This window comes from Procambarus clarkii, chromosome 35 (assembly GCF_040958095.1).
Source record: "Procambarus clarkii isolate CNS0578487 chromosome 35, FALCON_Pclarkii_2.0, whole genome shotgun sequence".
In the NCBI taxonomy this organism is placed as follows: Eukaryota; Metazoa; Arthropoda; class Malacostraca; order Decapoda; family Cambaridae; genus Procambarus; species Procambarus clarkii.
This window is the reverse complement of record NC_091184.1, coordinates 15,942,955-15,949,800: the sequence shown is the minus strand read 5'-3', so window position 1 is coordinate 15,949,800 and position 6,846 is coordinate 15,942,955. Positions and strand designations below refer to the sequence as shown.

The 6,846-nt window shown below is 35.5% G+C and overlaps 1 long non-coding RNA gene across 1 annotated transcript; it reads left to right on the top strand.

Annotated features, from left to right (window-relative positions):
• The first annotated feature begins 325 nt into the window (after window positions 1–325).
• LOC138371245 (uncharacterized) lies at window positions 326–6,084 on the top strand. Its single transcript, XR_011230359.1, has 3 exons — window positions 326–363; window positions 2,351–2,440; window positions 6,023–6,084. It is a non-coding gene; the product is annotated as an uncharacterized lncRNA (long non-coding RNA).
• Window positions 6,085–6,846: the final 762 nt, after the last annotated feature.

Sequence of the window (6,846 nt, the reverse complement as noted above, 5' to 3'; positions counted from 1 at the left end):
CTAAAGAAAACTAAGATATTGCGAATTTTGCTTAACAAGTACATTAATTATTAACTTTTTGTCGTTATTATTGTTATAATTAAAAGAATTACATCTTGTTTTTTGCTTATGTACAAAACATAGTCTAATAACCACAGTTCGTTGCCCCTAAATCAACACAACATAACCAGTTTACTCATGTCATCGCCCCTAAATCTACAAAAACAACCAATGTATTATTGTAAATAATTATATCTTATGATTTCTTAGCAATGGTAAGACATTTTTAAGACTCTAACCTTCGTAAGAAGGTATGCTCGCATATGAACTGAACGACCGCGCGCTTGACAACAAAAACATGGCCACATGAGTTGGATTATTCCGGTAATATTGAACTACTGTTCATTGTTATTAGTTTAACAATACTGTTAGGGAATGTCATAAGAGTAGTCACAGGGCACCTAAAGATACCCAGCTTCTGGGTACGGGATCTTTGCCCAAAACGCTATGCGTGCTAGTGGCTTTACAATAATAATAAAAATTTATTTAGGAAAAATATATACATAGATGCAGAGTTACAGTACAAACATTCTGTTTGATTTTTAGATAGAGGTAGTACATACAATACCTAAAGCCACTAGTACGCATAGCGTTTCGGGCAACATTGTAAAATCATCATTATTCCTATTTTCTCTCTTAACCCCCAGTGTACCTTCTCGTATATTAATAAATAAATAACCAGGGTTTTTTATGCGGCTGTGCTGAAAGCCTGACGTAAAATAAATCATTGTGTCGGAGAACAGGAAGCTACAAATTAGGCTGATATTGAGGTTCCCCCCTCCCCCCTTTCCCCCCAAATACAGGTTTGTCTAATTACCACAAGCTACCACAAGCTACACAAGCTTCACAAAGCTTCCTGGCAATACGTTAGTAATGAATAAATATGATATGTTAGGCTGACCTAACCTAACCTAACCTAATCAAACCTAACCAAATCTAACCTAACCAAATCTAACCTAACCAAATCTAACCTAACCAAATCTAACCTAACCAAATCTAACCTAACTTAACCAAACCAAACCTAACCTAACCGATGCTTGGATCGTCGACTTGATTTGGTGTCACCATTTCTTTATTTTCGTCTAATTTCTTTATAAAAAGATACTTTTTCAGATTAAAATTATGTTTTTTCGTGTTGTACATTCAGTACCAACATTATAATGAGTAAATATATCTTATTTAATCATTACTAACATATTGCCAGGAAGCTATGTGAAGCTTGTGTAGCTTGTGGTAGCTTGTAATTAGACAGACCGCCAATTACTGGTGGAGTAAATCAGCCTAGCCTACTTCTTCCTAGCATAACCTAGCCAACACTAGCCAAGCCTAGTCTACCCTTGCCTAGCCTAGCAAACAGCCCTTGAACCCCCTACTGTTAAGACTCTGCTCTCTGATTGTACCTATGACACCTATTATTAATTTCCTTCTGTATCTTTAGCTCCAGTATGTTGTTATATTATGCTGTGCAAATTTGGGACCTGGCCCTCTAGTATCTTACATATATGTATTATTTGATACCATTCTTGTCTCCTGTCCAGAGAGTACATTTTGAGAGCTTTGAGACGGTCTCAATTATTTAGATGTTTTATCATTTATATGTTTGCTGTTTATGGTCTCTTTATTTCCTCTAATTCAGAGATTTCTCCTGTTCAGAAAGGGGGAGTCAGTACCGAGCAATACTCAAGATGGGACAGCACCAGTTATTTGAATAGTATTAGCATTACTGTGGGTGGGGTCTTTGAATTTTAACATTCTCATAAACCATCCCATTATTTTTCTGGCCGCCACTATATTTGCTCGGTTATGTTCACAAGGTGTGAGGTCGTCAGACGTCGTAATTCTCGGATCTCTTGCATGTTTTTTCCTTCATAGAGTAGGTCTGATTGTGTCCTGTGTTCCTTGTTTCATTTAATTTCCTCGTTTCTACCATACTTCAGCACCTGTAACTTATCACTGTTAAAATCATGTTATTTCTGTTTTTTCAATGTCTCCTACAGTGCCAATTTACTTGTGTCTTCTGTATCATCTGTAAAGTTTCCTTGTTCAAATTTCAGTTATATTTTGCTTGTATTTTCACATGTATTAATTTTATTTTTATCTCAGTTTAATTACTGAAAAAATGCCAAGAAGTTAATATGTAAACAAAAAGTGCTTATGAGATTTGCATGTCACAACTCTCATTTGCAGTTTTTGGATGGTGGTGCAAGTATGCATCCTACCTTGTTCTTGTAGTTTTATATAATTAATCTAAACTGATTCTATTTTATGCCTGGTTTTAAATAGTTTTGTACCTTTTGGGTAAATTTTACAGCAGCCCAACATCAATTTCAATCGGTGATATTGTTTCTCATGCAGTCGAATATCTGAGAGCTCATTGCAACAATGGATTCCAAAAATCCAAGTAAGTTTCATTATACAGTAATTAGGATTAGATTTCCTTTATCGCGGTACTAGATTTTAATCATATTGCATACTTTATGATAGCCCAAATTATCATAATTTTCAGGACAGAAAAGTGTATGAAGCAGTCTTTCATGCTACATTTATCCATTTAGCTAAGAGTATAATTAGCAAATGATTCACAAAAATATTAATTACACAATTTGATAATTGTCCCAGACAGACGTAAAGATCATTGCATCTTCGTTTTCTGATGTGTTGTTTTGTCATCCAAAGATTGCACATTATTACCTAAAATTCTAATTTAGAATATTTATTAAGTATTACTTAGTTTGCTTTCATCTAGAGTATGCACCTCCTCTCTTGGATTGCCTACCCTCCATCCTTCACCAGACATTAAATATCTTTGCTTATACTAAGTATTTAAAGTGCAATCAATACCTGCTTGATGGGGTTCTGGGAGTTCTTTTACTCAGCAAGACTGGCAGTAGGCCAGGCTTGACTTGTGAGAGTTGGGTCCACCAGGCTGTTGCTTGGAGTGGCCTGCAGGCGCACATACCCACCACAGCCTGGTTGGTCCGGCACTCCTTTGAGAAAACTATCTAGTTTTCTCTTGAAGAAGTCCACGGTTGTTCCGGCAATATTTCTTATGCTCGCTAGGAGTATGTTGAAAAACCACAGACCTCTGATGTTTATTCAGTACTCTCTGATTGTGTCTATGGCACCCCTGCTCTTAACTGGTTATATTCTGCATTTTCTTCCATATTGTTTACTTCAGTATGTTGTTATTTTACTGTGTAGATTTGGGCCCTGTTCCTCCAGTATTTTCCATGTGTATATTATTTGGTATCTCTCTTGTCTCCTTTCTAGTGAGTACATTTGGAGAGCTATGAGACGATCCCAATAATTTAGGTGCTTTATCGAGTCTATGCATGCTGTATATGTTCTCTGTATTCCCTCTATTTCAGCAATCTTCACCTGCTGTGAAGGGGAAAGTGAGTACTGAGCAGTACTCAAGACGGGACAACACAAGTGACTTGAAGAGTACAACCATGTGATGGGATCCCTGGATTTGAAAGTTCTCGTAATCCATCCTCTCATTTTTCTTGCTGCCACAATATTTGCTTGGTTATGCTCCCTAAACTTTAGTTCGTCAGACATTATTATTCCCAAGTCCTTTACATGTTACTTTCCTACTATGGACAAATTTGATTGTGTCTTGTACCCTGTATTATGTTTAAGGTTCTCATTTTTACCATATCTGAGTACCTGGAATTTGTCGCTTTTAAACATCATGTTATTTTCTGCTGCCCAGTCGTAAACTTTATTAATACTGTATCTACTTGTAGTTTTTCAATATCTTCAGCAGAGATCATTTTTAAGCTGATTTTTGTGTCATCTGCCAAGGATGATCCAACGCTGTGCCTTGTATATGAGTCTATATCTGATATGAGAATAAGGGAAAGAAATGGTGCAAGGACTGTATCTTGAGATACAGAGCTTTTAACTGTTCTTGGACTCGATTTTATATGGTTGACTGTTACTCTTTGTGTTCTGTTTGACAGAAAACTGAGTATCCAGCGTCCTATTTTACCAGTTATTCCCATTGACCTCAGTTTGTGTGCTATCACTCCATGGTCAAATTTGTCGAATGCGTTTGTGAAATCCGTGTACTGTATACCACATCTGCATTCCCTTTTTCTTCTAATGCCTCAGTGATTTTGTCGTAATGGTCAAGTAGCTGTGAGAGGCATGATCTTCCCGTTGTAAATCCATGTTCGCCTGGATTGTGGAGATCATTTGTTTCCATGAAAGTAGTGACCTGACTCCTGATCAATATCTCAAATACTTATATTATGTGGGACGTTAGTGCAACTGGTCTATAATTCTTTGCCAGTGCTTTGCTCCCTCTCTTGTGTAGAGGGGCTATGTCTGCTGCTTTAAGCGCATCTGGTATTTCCCCCGTGTCCAATCTCTTCCTACTCACTATACTGAGTGCCTGTGCTAATGTCACTTTGCATTTCTTTATAAATATTAAATTCCATGAGTCTGGACCTGGGGCTGAGTGCATGGGCATATTGTAAAATTCTCTTTCAAAATGTTCCATGCTCGTGTTGATATTGGTTATATTTACAGGGGTTTGGATATCACGCTTAAAGAAGTTGTCCGGATTTTTTACTTTCATGCTGTATATCTGAGTGCTAAACATATCCTCATACAGCTTCTTTAGGATTTCACTAATTGTAAAATTAGTGTTATGACAAATTAGAAATTTGTCATCCTCAATGTATGAACCTTCACTAATACAAATAGGTCCAATATTGGCATTGATATTTTCTTATGATTTAGCATAAATGAGGAAATATTTTGGGTTTTCCTTTATTTCTTGAATTGCTTTTTTGTCTAGTTGCCTCTCTTCAATCTGATATGAATGCTTCAGTCTCTGTTTTATTTCTACAATCTCCCCTGTTTAAATTATTCCTTCTTTGTATGAAAAGTTGTCTGCTTAATCATTTCCGTTGTTTTTTGTCTTTTTTTGTAGTGTCGCCTGCGTTTTCTTTCTACGTTGGACCTCTTTCTGGCTTTCCTCAAAGGAACATGTTTCAGACAGACTTCATAGGCTTCAGAAGTCTGTTTTTCTATTCTTTGTGTATGATGTTTATTACTTAGAACACATTCCCATTGAACATTCGTAAGTTCCCATTTATTTTTGCCCAGTCTATCCTTTTATTATTACTGTATTATTAAAATTGGATTTATTGAATAACCCTTCTCACTTGTTGTTTCTCTTAGACCTACTACCAATATTAATGTTAGTTTTCACTTCAATGTTGTCCGAGTACGTAGTGTTTGAGACAGTAATGTCGCTGATTAGCTCATCATTGTTTGTAAATATCAGGTGCAGCGTGTTTTCGTTCCTAGTTGGTTCTGTAATCTGCTGACTGTGCGAGAATTTGTCACAGAATGTCAGTAGTTCTCTGACCTGTAGTTTGTTATTTCCAGGTTGATTTCCTGCTATAATGTTATTTTTACTATTCTCCATTTTAAAATGGGCAGATTGAAGTCTGCAAAGAAGATAATATTTGGTACTGGGTTTGTTAAGTTATCAAGGATATTCTCTATTTTGTGGATTTGCTCAGTTAATTTCTCAACTGTTGCATCTTGCAGTTTGTATATTAAAATAATAATTAGATTTATATTTTCAACCCTGATTCCAAGTACCTCTACCACCTCATTAGTTGAGTTCAGGAGCACTGTTCATGCCAGTTCCTCTTTAATATACAGACCTACTCTTCCACCTGACCTTATTACTCTGTCACATCTATATAAATTATAATTTTGGATCCAGATTTCACTATCCATGTGGTCTTTTATGTTGAATGATTTGCTCATTCAAATCATTCATTCATCATTTGCTCATTCAAATCATTCATTCATCATTTGCTCATTTATTTGATCATTCAAATATGAATGATTTCCCATATTGTGTGTGACTTCTGGTGAGCTTAGGTAGTTCTACATTATAATGTAATTATACTGTACTGCACAGTTTATCATAACCCAAATTATCTTTATTTTTCAGTCCTGAGAAACGCTTTACAGCGATTATGTCCCTCATGTAATATTAACGTGAACATTAATCAACATGTCTGCAAGTGTGGCTATAGGCTTTTTGATGCCAAACGTAAAGCTCAGCCGGAAAGCCAGGCTCGGGCAAATATCAAGAGATCAGAAAAAAAACATGTACCTGTTGTACATGGTAAGCTCACTTATATTTTTATTCACAATGTTTAATATGGAAATAAATAACATATAATTGATTAATTTAATTTTATTTAAAGGAAATATTTTACTCCCTTTCATATTGTTGTAAAGATTACCAACATATATTGTCAAATGAGCAATTTATGTCATCTGCATTTAAAATACAGCTTTCACACACTTCACGTATTTGTGTTGGATAATATCATTTTCCAGCTTTACGTAGAATACTTTGTGTTCTTTATCTATGTTCAGATGAGTTGCATAAAAGTGTGCAAGATTTACAACACCAAAAGAAATTGAAGGAGATTGAAGAGGAGATAACAAGGCTTCGAGCAATTTATGATTCCCAAAATAACAACCCAAAAAGGCGGACAATTATGTACACTGGCACTTCGTCTAGAAAAAGCAGAGCTTTAGGTATTAGTATTATTGTCAACAGTTAAATATAATCACTAACTGCTCTTAAATGTAATTATAAGTAACTTGTTATTGTAATATATTTTTTACTGTTTTTTTTCTATTACTAGGCACACCATCAAATCCTTTCCCTTGCAGTCATGAAGTAATGAAGCCTCCAATTCCTGTTGTAGATGTTATACCCCAAAATATCAATGGTATGTTATCTAATTATTTTAGAGAGAT